Source organism: Bactrocera neohumeralis, unplaced genomic scaffold, assembly GCF_024586455.1.
Source record: "Bactrocera neohumeralis isolate Rockhampton unplaced genomic scaffold, APGP_CSIRO_Bneo_wtdbg2-racon-allhic-juicebox.fasta_v2 cluster11, whole genome shotgun sequence".
Lineage (NCBI taxonomy): Eukaryota > Metazoa > Arthropoda > Insecta > Diptera > Tephritidae > Bactrocera > Bactrocera neohumeralis.
In genome coordinates this window covers 24,115,076-24,131,724 of record NW_026089624.1, presented here as the reverse complement: position 1 = coordinate 24,131,724, position 16,649 = coordinate 24,115,076, and the positions used below count along the sequence as shown (strand labels likewise).

Genomic DNA, 16,649 nt, shown 5'->3' with positions numbered 1-16,649 from the left:
TTAGCAGCGAAAAATGTTGATGTTGATCTGATTAACTACCAGATACAACAATTATTACCAGGTGATTTAATGTCATTTAAGTCTATCGATGCTACTGTAGAAGAAAACGAGGCAGTGAATTTCCCCAATTGAATTTTTAAATTCTTTAGACATATCAGGAATACCACCACACAATCTACGATTGAAAATTGGATCACCGATTATTCTACTGCGTAATTTAAACCCTCATAAACTATGCAACGGCACACGTTTGGTGATCAAAAAAATTACTGGAAATTAACACTTGGCTATTAACTGTTCGTAAAAATTGAAAAGAGATTGGTCCAGGAACATTTACCAACAATAAACGCAGAAAAAAGCATTCACGTTGTTTTGGATGTACAGTATAAAGTCGTCCCAGTGTCTTAGCTTTAAATATGCCTGTAATTGAAGGATGTCGTTCTTCCTTTTTACGTGGTTCCCATTTTTTAGCTGACGTGTTCCATGTAAAATAGCATGGAATATCAGTGTATAATAGTGTTTTTTTGCGAATTGACTGGAAACGTTCTTGAAGCAACTATTTTGACAGGAAAGTTTAGAGGAGAAATTGTTTTGTTACCACGTATTCCGATGATACCATCCGATTCTCCCATACCATTTAAAAGACTACAGTTTCCCATTCGTCTAGCTTTCGCGATGACTATAAATAAACCTCAAGGCCAAACAATGTCTATTTGCGGATTAGACTTGGAAAATCCATGTTTCTCCCAAGGGCAATTATACGTGGCGTAAAAATAAAATCATAAAATTGATGAACAAAGGACCAATTGACCAAAAATATTGTTCATCGATTGGCGCTTCACTTAACATTAACTGTGAATTTATTACGATTAAGGACATTTAGAGTATATATATAAATTAAAAATATTCAAAGTATTTATTAAATATGTTATAAAAATGTTATGTTAATTTGTGTTAAATTTTGTCTTTCAAATCCTTCTTGAATCACTCAGCCACAGCAACGCGTGGCAGGGTCTGCTAGTGTTATATAAAATACTAATGTTGTTTTTAAAACCACGCCAATGAGGCACAGAGAGGGGTGAAAATTTGCACAGGTATTCCCATAGTCCTGTAGAAGGTCGTAACGGAGGACCTTTTTGACAAAATTGCTGTCGTATTTAAAATCATAAGCATGCGTTTAATATTCACGTTAATTTGAATATTTATATTTTCTACTTCAAAAAGAAAACAACGAAATAACATCATACAGTGAATCAAATGTATGTAAACATGTACAGGGATTATACTGATAATTGTTACTGAACAAAAACAAACTTGAATCATAATTTGAGAGGAGTAGATAATAGCTCTCATCCGAGGCTGTCGCTTACTTTTCATCGGTATTGTTTTTTACGTGGCGGGTCCCAAACCCAACGCACAACCCTATGTAGGGGATGTTTGGCCTTTTCACATTAGCTCGCCTTCGAACGGATGTTCTTAGGCTACCCAGAGGATACTTGGTCAAAGACCGGAAGTAGTGAGCTGCTTGAGCCATGAGTCATCAAGCTACCTGGCTATCTTAGGATCGAAAAACTACCAACCAGATCGATCATGTTGTGATAGACGGAAGACACGCGTCCAGTGTTTTAGATGTGCGTGCGCTCCGAGGTCCTAACATCGACTCGGACCACTATCTTGTTGCAGCCAAATTCGCACCCGCCTCTGTGCAGCAAAAAACGCACGCCAACAAACACAAGGAAGGTTCGACGTCGAGAAGCTGCAATCACAACAGACAGCCGAACGATTATCTACTCGGCTTGCACGCCTGCTCTCTGAGAGCACTCGTCAACAACTCGGTATAAGAAAACTTTGGGACGGCATTTCAAACTCCTTACGTACAGCTGCAACCGAATCCATTGGTTTTCGGAAAGTGCAAAAGAACAGCTAGAACGACGAGGAGTGCCGTGACGTAGCGGAGAGAAAACAGGCTGCCTACCTCGCAACGTTACGATCGACCACTACACGTGCGGGATGGGATAGATACCGAGAGTTGAAGAGGGAGGCGAGACGCATTTGTAGACAGAAGAAGAAAGATCCCGAAATGCGTGAGTATGAAGAGCTTGATAAGCTGGCCGACAGGGGTAATGCTCGAAAATTCTACGAAAAAATGCGGTGGCTTACAGAAGGTTTCAAGACCGGAGCAGACTCTTGTAGAACCCCCAAAGGTGATCTCGTGACCGATGCCCAGAGCATACCTAAATTATGGAGGGAACACTTCTCCAGCCTGCTGAATGGGAGTGAATGCACAACGCCAGGAGAAGGCGAACCCGATTCCCCAATCGATGACGATGGAGCAGACGTTCCATTGCCCGACCATGAAGAAGTTCGAATAGCAATTACCCGTCTGAAGAACAACAAAGCGCCGGGGGACGATGGATTGCCGGCCGAGCTATTCAAACACGGCGGCGAAGAACTAATAAGGAGCATGCATCAGCTTCTTTGTAAAATATGGTTGGACGAAAGCATGCCCAACGATTGAAATTTAAGTGTGCTATGCCCAATCCATAAAAAGGGAGACCCCACAAGCTGCGCCAACTACCGTGGGATAAACCTCCTCAACATCGCGTGTAAGGTTCTATCGAGCGTGTTGTGTGAAAGATTAAAGCCCACCGTCAACAAACTGATTGGATCTTATCAGTGTGGCTTCAGACCTGGAAAATCAACTACCGACCAGATATTCACCATGCGCCAAATCTTGGAAAAGACCCGTGAAAGAAGAATCGACACACACCACCTCTTCGTCGATTTCAAAAGGAGCTGCCTTTATGCCGCGATGTCTGAATTTGGTATCCCCGCAAAACTAATACGGCTGTGTAAGCTGACGTTGAGTAACACCAAAAGCTCCGTCAGGAAGGACCTCTCCGAGCCGTTCGATACCAAAAGAGGTTTCAGACAAGGCGACTCCCTATCGTGCGACTTCTTCAACCTGCTTCTGGAGAAAATAGTTCGAGCTGCAGAACTAAATAGAGAAGGTACCATCTTCTATAAGAGTGTACAGCTGCTGGCGTATGCCGATGATATTGATATCATCGGCCTCAACTCCCGCGCCGTTAGTTCTGCTTTCTCCAGGCTGGACAAGGAAGCACAGAAAATGGGTCTGGCAGTGAACGAGGGCAAAACGAAATATCTCCTGTCATCAAACAAACAGTCGTCGCACTCCGACTTGGCACCCACGTCACTGTTGACAGTGATAACTTTGAAGTTGTAGATAATTTCGTCTATCTTGGAACCAGCGTAAACACCACCAATAATGTCAGCCTGGAAATCCAACGCAGGATTGCTCTTGCCAACAGGTGCTACTTCGGACTGAGTAGGCAATTGAAAAGTAAAGTCCTCTCTCGACGAACAAAAGCCAAACTCTATAAGTCGCTCATAATTCTCGTCCTGCTATATGGTGCAGAGGCTTGGGCGATGACAACAACAGATGAGTCGACGCTACGAGTTTTCGAGAGAAAGGTTCTGCGAAAGATTTATGGTCCTTTGCGCATTGGCCACGGCGAATATCGCATTCGATGGAACGATGAGCTGTACGAGATATACGACGACATTGACATAGTTCAGCGAATTAAAAGACAGCGGCTACGCTGGCTAGATCATGTTGTCCGGATGGATGAAAACACTCCAGCTCTGAAAGTATTCGACGAAATACCCGCTGGGGGAAGCAGAGGAAGAGGAAGACCTCCACTCCGTTGGAAGGACCAAGTGGAGAAGGACCTGGCTTCGCTTGGAATATCCAATTGGCGCCACGTAGCGAAAAGAAGAAACGACTGGCGCGCTGTTGTTAACTCGGCTATAATCGCGTAAGCGGTATCTACGCCAATTAAGAAGAAGAAGAAGATAATAGCTCACAACTATTCCTGAAGCATTGCACTGACTAAAAACCACATAAACTTTAAATTTAATTGAGAACGTTTATTATTATCTGCTCACCAAATGTCGCCGAGATCACGATCTTTAATTTCAAGCATCAAATAGTCGGCTATAATGGCGCGAAACTGTTTGTTGTTGTTGTTGTAACGGGAACCGACGGCTCCACTGTGAATGGTGGTCAGTGCTTGTCGGAAGTTAGTTGCGCTCGAAGCCTGGTCGGTGTATTGTTTGATGTCGTCGACGTAGTTGAGGAGTGGCCTCTTGATGCTTCTAGGAGACGGTTTTGCTTCAAGCAGGTGACTGCAGGGATAATTCGAGCGAAAGCAGAAAAGATCAGTTCATTATGCTCCTTAAGTGAGATGACATGGGCCTAACTATGCAGGTGTTCGATAGGTGACATCAAGATGCATCCTGCCGTATTCCGGAATGCAGTATTCTGACAAGTCTGGAGCTTACTCGTCTGCGTTGCAATATATCCAGGACATCATATAGGTGCGGCGTAGTTAAGGACCAGCCCACCGATTGCCTTGTAAGTTGCCAACAATGCTGCTTTATCCTTTTCCCATGTACTGCCAGCTCGCGAACTTTTTTGCGGCTTTGTTCTTTGACGATAATCGCGGTCGTATGAGGAGTGAAGGAGCGTAGATTGTCAAAATTCACACCTAAAACTTTAGAATTATTGACAATCGGAATCTTGACGCCATCGACTGCAACATTAAGTTCAAGTCTGTACTCTTTCGACTAGTTTTTAAATAAGATCGCTGTGTATTTCGTGTGGGAGATTTTTAGAAGCGCGAAAGGCTGAAAAGACAGCCGTGAAAATCTGGTCAGCTGTTGATTTTCCAGGCCGAAATCCTAATTTTTCACTCAATACAGTAGTTGGCGCAGCTTGTGGGGTCACCCTTTTTGTGGATTGGGCAAATAAAACTTTAATTCCAATCGTCAGGGATGCTTTCTTCCGACCATATTCTACAAAGAAGTTGATCTCTGCTCCTTATAAGTTCTCCACCGCCGGCTATCCATCGGTCCCCGCCGCTTTGTTGTTCTTCAGACGGGTAATTGCTATTCGAACTTCTTCCTGGTCGGGCAATAGAACATCTGCTCCATCGTCGTCGATTAGGGAATCGGGTTGACCATCTCCCGATGTTGTGACTTCACTGTCATTCAGCAGGATGAGTAAGTGTTCCCTTTGTAATTTTAGTATGCTCTGGGCATCAGTCACTTGATCACCTCTGGGGTTCTACAAGTGTACGCGCTGGTCTTGAAACCTTCTGTTAGTCGCCGCATCTTTTTGTAGAATTTTCGAGCAAGCTCAGCTTGTCAAGCACTTCATACTCACGCAGTTTGGCCTTTTTCTTGTATTGTCTGCAAACCCCGCACGTGTTGTGGTCGATTGTAACGTTGCGAGGTAGGCAGTCTGTTTTCTCTCCGCTGTGACACGGCACTCCTCGCCGTACCAGCTGTTCTTTTGAATTTCCGAAAACCAATGGTTTCGGTTGCAGCTGTACGTAAGGTGCATGAAATGCCGTCCCACAGTTCCCTTAAACCGAGTTGTAGACGTGTGCTCTTAGAGAGCATGAGTTCAAGCCGAGTAGAAAATCGTTCGGCTGTCTGTTGTAATTGCAGCTTTTCGACGTCGAACATTCCTTGTGTTTATTGACGTGCGTTTTTGCTGTACAGGGACGGGTGCGTATCTAGGCTGTAACAAGATATTAGTCCGAGTCAATGTTAGGACCTCGGCGCGTACGCGCGTCTAGAACACTGGAGACGTGTCTTCCGTCTATCACAACATGATCGATCTGGTTAAGGCCTTTTCGATCCGGAGACTGCTTTATGAATTTTCCTATGTTGAAATCTAGTACTTCAGCTAACCATATTTCGGGCCCCGGCGAAGTCGATCAGCCTAAACCCATGTGGAGATGTTTCATCATGGAGGCTCAATATCTGCCGTTGTGCTAATGATACCTTCAACCACCCTCGTCAAAGTAACGAGTGACCTATTGCTTTACAATGCTTGATATCATTTACAGTAAAGCAAAGGAAACAATACTACATATTGCTACAGACGGTTGTACGTATCACCTAAAAGTAATCGAGATAGATGTAAATTATCAGAATAACGAGTTGAAATCCGAATGACTGTCTCTCTGTCCGCCCGTCCGTTGTAACTTGAGTAAAAATATCTTGATGAAACTTGATTCACATGTTTCTTGGACACCGCCACGCCTACATAATGCCATTATGCCATAACTAAGCACTCAGTTAAGATATAGAAAGAACTGCAAGTTGGCGCAGGGAAACGAAGTAGCTAGGGGTATCCGTAGGAAATAAATTCCCCGACCTCTAGTGGGTTCAATTTACATACATATCTCCTATACCTCTAAAGCTACTAAAGGTGCGATAAATCAATAGCTTTATACGACAGAGACATATAATTTTACACCCGAGATGGTATGTGAATAAATATATAGCCACTGTTTGCACCTTTTAATGATGCCGCACTGAATATATTTTATTAACAAAAAATACACATGGATGTCGAGTGTAATTAGCATTTAATTTGCAGAGTAAATTGTTTGGTTTTACAATAAAATTTACAAAAGTAAATGTACTGATGCATTAATCCAAAATCGGTGGCGATTAAAATGAAGACGTGCAGAATCGTAATCTAATCCAAGTATGAATGCTGTACCGAAGGATGCTGTAGCCGAGTGGTGACGACGTCGAAGTTTTATCAAATCTCCAAATGCAGTGCGCGGGTTAGTTGTCGATAAAAGGAATGTGGAAAGCGAATCTGTATACCAATTATGATGTGCGAATTGAGCTGTCGAATTGTTCGCTTTCCCTTTTGGCCATCCTTTTTGTTGGGTGCGTTGATTGATGTAGAAGTGTCATGAGATGGTGAGTTGAGCTGTGTTGTATTAGGGTGCCCCAGTTTTCCCGTGTAGAGCGGGTGGATGCTTAACTCATTTAAACAGTATGAGAGTGCTATTGTACTCTTTTTGAAATAAAATTCAGCTTTATCGGGACGAGTCGAGCAAGAACACGTTACATACTCAAAGTATTCAACAAAGTCATTCGACTCGCGAGAGTTGTCTCTTGCTGTCCCTCTATAACTTTCCTGACGATTTTTAAGCACTATATCCTTTATTTTTTTAATATTTTCGTCAGTTAAAGAGGTCAAAGGACGTCCATAACGAGGCATGTCTTCAACGAACTCTCGACCGTCTTTGAAGGTTTTGTACCACTCGGAGGCTTGTGGTTTTGACAAAACAGAACCAGCGTAAGCCTTTGCCAACATTCGCAACGATTCCGCACATGAAGTTTGGTTAGAAATCAATCACAACCCACTACTGAAGTGTATCCATTTAAGCAGCTGCTGCAAACAAACTGGTTGACAGATCGCACTCATATTTGGCATAGTAATTAAGAACTAACAATATAGCAAAATACATATTTTGGAAATATCATTTGCTCAAAGATTTTAATTATAATTTGCTTGTGCTTTTTTTGTCTCAATGTAACAGTTTATCTTTGTGCCTAAAATAGATAAACTTGGGGAAAAACTTAATCTAACTTCCATATAACTAATATCAGGATTTTCCAACATCCGGCTGACTTTCCTCCATACGATTTGAATGTGAGGTACCTTAATGAAACCCAAGGAAATTTTTTTAGTATGCGTGTAAGTGTGTTAATAGTACTATGTGGTACTGGCAAAAATGGACCAAATCGGGTCAATGCTATCCCCAACTCCCATATATTTTTGACGGAATTTCTCGGACTTTGATTTCTGGAAGTTTCAAGGGTATAGAATGTTCGGTAACAACCGAACTTGGCTCTTTCTTACTTCTTTGATGCAAGGTTTTGCTAACACCTGAAGCTATTTCCGTGGTTACACCACGAATTTGGCCCTTCCTTACTACAATTGTCCTTATATTGTAAATATCGGCCTTGTTAATTCACCTCTTAATGAAAGTGGATAGAAATATTTTATTAGTATTTTTGTGAAATTGTAAACTTAAATTTGGATTTCTTCCGATACATTATAGTTTACAACAATTCGATAACTTGAAAGTGTAATAGCCCTATTCTGTGCAATTAGGTAATTAATAAAATCCTCAAAATTTTTTGGTATTATATAGCAATGTTGATAAAATACAAAGCTTCAGAAAGCAGAACTTTTCAGTACTCAGTATTCACATTCATAAATATTGTAAAGAAAAGCAATTGTTCACAATAAAATAATAAAAAATCATTTTGTTACTCCCTGATTCAAAAGTTTTAATGATTTTCACAAATTCATCACATGAATTTGTATTACAGTAATTAAAAAAAATTCGATTACAATTTTGGTTTACTTGGTTTTACTCAGGTGCAAAATAGCTATTTTATAGTTTTTGATTAAAAAAATTATTATGAAGGAGGGTTACATACATACCTATATACAGGGTGGCGCAAAAGTCAGAAGATGATCAGTAGATGTTATAAGTTTTGCAATTGACCTCTAATGTCAGTTCTGTTTTGACATTTGTGTAGTAAACACATGCGAAATACACGTAAATAAGCAATGGTACACTACACTGCGTGCCACAACCGATATGCTGAAGAATGCATTTCCCGGGCGCCTAATTTCCCGTTTTGGCGATTTGCACTGGCCAGCAAGATCGCCTGATTTGACCGCTCCAGACTTCTTTTTGTGGGGCTTTTTGAAATCGCGGGTTTATGTCAACAAGCCTCAGACTCTTGCAGCTCTTAAAGACAATATCCGTGCAGAATGTGAGGACCTATCGCCGGAAGTTCTGGCCAAAGTGATGGAAAATGCCATAAAACGGGCTCAAATGACAATCAACTGTGGCGGCGGCCATTTACATAATATCATATTCTCGAGTTGATGAAAAAAAATTTAAAAGACCAAATCAAAATAATCCACAAGCAGAATAAAAGATTTTCATTTTCCAAAAAACATCGGAAGGTAATTTTTGCGCCACCTGTTATGATGTAGTAATAGAAAACTTTTGTTTTTTTTTTCTTAAGGGCTGCTAAATATGTCAAAAGCTTTTGAATTTTGATTTATTATAAATTCCTAACAAAATAATCGTTATATTTTAATTTTTATTTATTCGCTTACAAAATAACTTCAGATCAGAACTTTTGTGTATTACTTATTAGCTCTTGTGTAATAAGAATTGAAAGGTAAGCATTTTGTATTGCTTTGGATTTGAAAGTAATAACGTGACAGTATTATTTATTCAAGGCCAAAGAAAAAGCTTACCCTTTGTCTCCTATTGCGTAAGAGAGAGTTAAAACTCAGATACGTGATACGTAAAGTAAGAAATAAATAATAAATGAAAGTTATGAAAAACTCGTATTTTGTAAGATTAAAAAAAAAATATAAAGATTAATTTGGGAGGGAAGTATAATTAAATTGAGAAATAATTTTTAAACTTGATCTTTTGCTCACTTCCTCATATTACGGTCTCAGGATATAATTCATGTCACCTCCTAACTGATGCATCCTAAGAAAAGCTATGTGACCTGCGGCCTCCTGGACTGGACCTTAGCATTGACTGAGAGTGACTTTTAGAAATAAAATATTTTAAAAACTTAACGAAGATAAGAAGACGTCGGGAGATGAAGTAGGGGTCGGAACCGACAACCAGATCTATCCCTGGGAATATATGTATTAAAAAGGCGGGTGAAATCTGGAGGGAGAGAACCGAGAAATCTTATACTAAACGATGATACTGCTAAATGCGGAGTCCCTCGGTACTCTCAAGGAGTCATAGGGAGCTACAAGCTTGGCTTCGAGAGGTGGCCTCTAAAGATCCTACGGATGTCAAGGCAGATGGCCCTCAAGCCCCTAATGCGGCAGAGGAAAAGGGCGAAGGCGACTGAGGGACTTCGGAGGTAGATCCGGCCATATTGGTTCTAGCCAGCAATGAAGGAAGATTGTCAATTAGGGAATCCATCTTTAGTCTGGAACGGTTGTTCTAGGAAGGCCGGGACGCGAAGAAGCAGGGCGCCGAACGGTCGTTGGAAAACAGCCTGAATAATGAAACTTTTCAGCATGCAAAGGCTTTAGCCGCAAATTTACTGCTTCGTCTGCAACGAGACGGAGTCATCCTGATCCCGAAACCGTGGCTGAGCAGTTATGGAACGACGCAGGTAGAAAGAGTGCTTGCCTGTTAGTGCGGATTTCAGCGACGCTGACATCGTTACCCCAGAAGTAAAAGCCGAAGAATATAACAGCGTAACTGCAACCGACCGTCTCGATGTCGTGCAGTTGGCTGGTACCCACCTATTCGAAATGTAATAAATTGTGGTATTTTCCTGGCGCTTGGAGATAGGTTAAGGTTGCGTTCATTCCGAAGGCCAGTAAGAGATTACATATCTCGGGCAAGGATTTTAGACCAATTAGTCTTACATGCCGATTACAATGGACACTACCTTGCCTACTCTTGTCTCCTGGCTCGAGAAAAGGATGAGGAACAAAGAGTTTGCAGTAATAAGTTTTCTACCGAGAAGCTGTCATTAGGGCTCTAAATAGGGTTGGGGTACATTCAAACCTTAAGCACCTTATTTCTAAACTTCTCTGCAATCGTGGTGGAGTGGGGCAGTGCGCAGGCACAACGGAATGTTAGCTGCGGCTCCCCACAAGGGGGAGTTCTCTCACCACTTCTTTGGACCATGGTTGTTAATGATCTTGTGGAAAAGGTTGAGAAAGTCGGTTACCGTGTCATCGCGAACGACGTAGCTCTCATGGTTCAGGGAAACTTTTTAATACCGTGTATGAGCTAACTCAGGGGAACTTTAGCATCGTAATCAACTGGGCTGGTTAGTAATTGTGGGGGAAATCACACTGTCAACTATAGGGGTTGCCCTGTCTGTCGAAACTCAAGCACGTCGTACCGAAAAGTTGAATATTCCTCCTAATGAAAATATTGAAATCCCCGTCCATATTTCAAAACCTGTAAATCTTAAAGACAATGCTACACAAGGGAGCTATGTAACCATGGTGAAAAGCAATACCGCACAAATGCAATGGCCCCAAAACCAACCTAATGGAATCGTTGAAACTATGATTTTCAACCTTACCCAATGCAAAATATGATTCAAGAGATTATCAAATCACAATACCAAATATTGCAAACTTTTTTAAGTAAAAAATGAGTATATTGAACATGTGTATGTGGAATGCTAATGGTGTTAACCAACCTAAATTGCAACTTATTAGATTTCTGGATGAAAAAAATATTGATGAAATGCTATTGTCAGAAACTTATCTTACGAATAAAATCAATTTCTCTATACCGGGATTTAGACTCTATGTTACAAACCACCCAGATGGAAACACGGAGGAACAGCAGTGTTGGTTAGAAAACGGTTAAATCACCACGCATTAGAATCTTATGCCACAGCGCAGTTACAAGGTATAACAATAACTATAAAAAATCGCTGCGGGGACCTGGCCTGACGGCCATATACTGCCCACCTCGGTTTAAAATTACAGACATCTAATTTAAAAACTTATTTGGAACACTAGGCCATAGATTTCTGGAAGGTGGAGATTACAATGCAAAACACACGTATTGCCGCTCACGACTAATTAATCCGAAAGGACGACAGCTGTATCACACTACTATAAATAGGCAAAATAACCTTGACATAATATCTCCTGGTAAGCCGACATCATGGACAAGTGATCGTAACAAAATACCAGATTTAATTGATTTTGCTGGTAGCAAAAATGTAGATAAATCGCACATAACACTTGATACCTATACCTGACCTATCTTCTGATCACTCTCCTGTACTAATAAAGATATGTGAACAACCTATATTCGTTGATCCAAAAGTGAGTCTAACATCTTATAAAACGAATTGTCTAAAATAAAAAAAATCGTGAGTAGCCACATTAATATTGAGTACAAAATAAATACCGGAAGAGATATTGACGAAAGCATACGAGAACTCAATAATATATTAACTAACGCAACTGTCTGAGCAACACCAAAAAAAGTTATAAGCCGCTTGGTTTCAGAAAAATCTCTAATAGAGAAACAGAAGAGCTTGTAAATGAAAAAAAGCGTGCAAGACGAGGATGACAGATAAATCGCTCCCCCTCCATTAAAATCAGAAGTACGTAAATTAAAAAAAAAAACGCTTAAACGTGAGGAAGAATTCAACACTGAAATGTATATAACGAAGCTCCTGTCCGCCTGCTGTCCAAATTCAAACAAGCAAAATTCCCTTTGGAAAGCCCAAAAGTCCATGAAACCACCAACTGACTCCATCATTGCGCTCGAAGTGACGAGGAAAAGTCTAATTATTTTTCACCTAGAAAAGGTATTGCAACCTAATTCCCAAAGAACAACTTAGAGCAGTTCAGCTTACCCAACACAGTTAACGAGTCACTCGAGCCTTTTCAGACGTAACCTTCTGAAATTGTTAGAATAATAAAAGAACTTAACCCAAAAAAGTCTACAGGACATGATAATATTACTCCAAAAATGCTAATTGAGTTAGCAAATATTGCTGTAGAAGTGCTCTCTTTCCCAATTTTTTTCCAATTTCATAGAAAAAGCCGCAGATTATCTTGATAGATAAACCTGGGAAAGACTTAACACAGCCTTCTTTACACAGACCAATCAGTCTTCTACACTGTCTTTCTAAAATATTTGAAACTTTTGCGGATGACTCAGCTTTAGTGAGCTGTAACAAATGTCACATATGTATAGTAAAATCATCAAGAATATTAGCCGAGCACTTAAGTTCTGTCGAAAAATGACCAGCCAACTGACGTATAAATGTGAATGAACAAATGTGTAAGCATGTTACATTTTCGCTTAGATCAAAAATGTGTCGCGCAGTAAAAATGAACAATATTTTAGTACCCCAAGCCAATGAAGTAACGTATCTTGGTATTCACCTAGATACAAGACCTAAGTGGAGAAAACATATGTATATCTAGTAAAATAACTTGCATGAAGATAAGAGCTGCAAATTTAAATTGGCTTTTAAATATAACTCCAAACTTTGCCTAGACAACAAAGTGCTTTTATAAAAGGTTGTCAAATATCTCCCTTCCGCTTTTTTGCTCTTTATTCAATGCTTTATAAAAAGTGTTACAGTGATTGGATTTAGTTCAAATATGTGCCGTTTCGTTCGATAATCTGTTTCCATCTAGACGGCATCTTCATAATACCCCCTCGTAGAGGCCCCCTCTTTTTTGCGAAGAAGTCAGACAGCCACTTTTCACAAGCCTCTTTTGAGTTCATCTTTACACTAACAAAGGCGGTAATCACTTGGCGCTATGTCCGGGCTATATGATGGATGCGATAAAACCTACCATCCGAGCTCCTGTAGCTTCTGATGAGTTATCAACGAAGTTTGTAATCTGCCGTTGTCTTGGTGGAACACTATACTCTTCCTGTTGGCCATTTCTGGACGCTTCTGGCCGATCACCTGCTTTAAAGGGCCCAGTTGTTCGCAGTAGATGGCAGAATTAAGCGTCTGGCCATATGGAAGCAGCTCATAGTGGATGATTCCCTTCCAATCCTACCAAACACATAGCAAAACCTTCCTTGGCCGTCAATCTCGGCTTGGCCACTGTTTGGGACGATTCACCAGACTTCGACCACGACCGTTTTCGCTTGATATTGTCATATGGGACCCATTTTTCATCGCCAGTCACCATCCGCTTCAAAAATATGTCTAGTTCGTTCCCTTTCAGCAGCATATCGCAGGCGTTGATTCGGTCAAGAAGGTTTTTTTTACGTTAAATCATGTGGCACCCAAACATCAATCATTTGTGTATCCAGCCTTCTGCAGATGGTTTAAAATGGTTTGGTGACTAACTCTCACGATATGGCACATGCCCGTCTAACTCGATGTTTTCCATGACTTGATCGGTATTCGTCGACACAGGTCTTCCGCCGGCTGGCTTATCCATGGTGCCGTTTTCACCCGCTCTGAATCGTCGAAACCATTTCTCCGCAGTTCGAAGTGATAGAGTACCATCCCCCAAAACACAATTAATCTCACGGAACATTTCTCTAGTGGATTTTCGTTTAACGAAGGAAAACTTTAAAATAGCGCGAATTTCGGCGTTAGTGAACTCCATGTTTACACGTCTATAACTGTTGAACGCAACATCCAAACTAATCATGCATACGTTTTGCAGATTATGTCAAGACCTTTCAAAGATGTATAGTATTGCCAGATACGAGCTCTGTAGCGCCTTATACATAGCCGCGAAATTCAAAACACAAATAGGCGGATATTTGACAATCTAATATAATAAGGTCATAAAGCCGATTTGAATGTGATATAATACAAAGGTTCCACACACTGCTTAGAACAATGACGTGTTCACGATGGTAGATGCGTAATTAAAATATCCTTAAAGACCATGGTATTTCTATAGTAAAGAACGAAGTAGAAGACAGCAGAATTAAATATATATCTAAACTCCGGGATCAACCAAACCTTTTGGTTAATGCTTTGGTACATTCCTGCGATCAAACACGTCTTAAAAGAAGAGATATGTCTGCGTACAAAGGAGCAACGTATCACTTACTTAAGCTTGTCTAGTTTTTAAATAGATTTACGATTTTATAACTTGGTTAGGCTTTTAAAACAAAAAGCAGATCCAATAAATAAAAAGATATTTTGAAAAAAAAAAAAAAATGGGCTGCGGAAAATGACTTATAGCAAGAAAATTTTCCGTTGCCCTGTACTGCTGCAGAGGAGGCATTGGTAAAAGTGGTGCACTACCAACCACACCAATTATGGCACTAATCTTCATGCTGCACATAGCATCGATGGACATTGCCGCAAAGTGTATAGCTACTAAAACTCCCCTCAGACTCAGAGAATCGATGTACTTAGATGACTCCGAGGCGGAGCACTCTCAAATCCTTACACACTTTGATTTTATTCCACGGTACTTGGATTACTATGTCGCCAAACCTAGCCCTGGCTGTCGTTTCTCTGCTCATATATGTACCTTCGATAGAGGCATGGGAGAGAAGGACTCGTTGAAAGAGAGGAGTCGTGAGCAAAGCAACCCTCCCCCTGAAGGAGTACATTATCGGTTACTTTCCATTAACTTCAGTTGAAGTCTTCCTGATCACTGCAGCGTCTTCCAAGCGGAGGACGCTGCCATAAAGGTAGCAGTTGGTCTACTGCTTCAGAGCGCAGCCTCCTTCAGAATGGTGACTATCCATTCTGAGAGTGAGGCAGCAATATTAGCTTTGAGTTTGGTGACTGTACACTCAAGACTCGTGAAGCGAAGTCTAGAGTACTTATCTCTACCACCAAGTATTAGACTGGTGTAGGTACCTGGTCACAGCGATATTACAGGAAACTTTAAAGCTGATGAGCTTGCCAGGACAGGCACCTCAGTCTTTATAACTGCAAAATGGGAACGGGTGGGAGCTCTGGTGGATTTTTGTGGTTTGCTACTGGACCTCAGACAAACCAAACAAGCTGCAGTTAACTACGACATGCTGTGTAGTCGCAAGGTCTTTCTGGCCTGGGTTACATCGGAGAAGGTCTGGAGAGCTCTTCGCAAGGTTTCAATGCTTTTAGATTGAACATCTTACCGGATGGCAGCTGCATCAGTTGTTTGGAAGAAGATGAAATTCAAACATCTCAATACTTTCTCTTCAAATATCCGAATCAGCCATCTAACCTAACCTACGGTTCCGAGTTTTTATTCATCTTATGTGCTTTTACAGAAAAGTTGTATTTCAAATTATTAAAATTTATATAAAAAAAAACAAATGATACAAGTACATATTACAAAATTCAATTCTGAGAATATTTAAATAATAACGTTGGAAACGAGAGATTTTTTTCTAACAATGTTATTATTAATATATTTTGATGTTGACTTTACTTTTAAGGGTATAGTCAGAAGAGATTGACCGGTATTACCTTTTCTTTAACATAGTTATATAGTATAGTTTTGCTGTACGGACATCAATTCGAACATCAATTCGTAAGTTCATGTTGCCATGTGGTACAGGGTTTGTCCAGAAAGTCATAGGACTGATTTTCTTCCGCCGCGACTGTACTTCGGAGCATGCGCGCACCGACTGGATTCGGTAGAGGGCATTCCTAGCTAACGAACGAGTCACTGGTCAGTTGTATTCTGGAGTCAGGACAAACATTTTCTCGCGATGTGTTACTTTGCGACAGAGACGTTTGATACGATCAAGCAGGCTTACCCAGATGTTGCTTTAGCAAGAAGTAGTGTGTTTCGATGGCACTATGCTTTTTTGGACGACCGGGAAGAGGTCGCTGCCTTCCGTGACGACTTTAATACTTGGAAATCGCGCTGGCAGCGCTGCATCAACACAGAAAGAGCCTACTTTGAAATTTTTAAAAGAATTGTAACGATTAGTCCAATAAATTTTTTTAAATCGACTCAGTCTTATTACTTTCCGGACAAAATCTGTATATTGTAGTTTCGTGTAAACGTAGACGTTTTCTAACTCCTTCGTGTTGGGTATAGAGAGAGAGGGTAAACTGGCTTTTCAGGCCCGGAATAAATGTCCTGATAGCTTCATGGTACTTACAAGTATATCAAAGAGATTTGCTGTTTCACTCTTCTTAACTTTCCTGAGTTCAAGATTTCATGTTTAGCTTACTTCACGAATTTTAAGTAAAGGTTGATTCAAAAATAAGCTGTCGCTGCCCGCTGGAACGGACCCGAAGTTTTTCCCGGCCAA

The 16,649-nt window shown here is 40.8% G+C and overlaps 1 protein-coding gene across 22 annotated transcripts in view; it reads right to left on the bottom strand.

Annotated features, from left to right (window-relative positions):
- Positions 1 to 16,649, bottom strand: part of LOC126766223 (calcium/calmodulin-dependent protein kinase type 1-like) — a 130,856-nt gene that overhangs the window by 18,578 nt on the left and 95,629 nt on the right. The window lies entirely within an intron of this gene.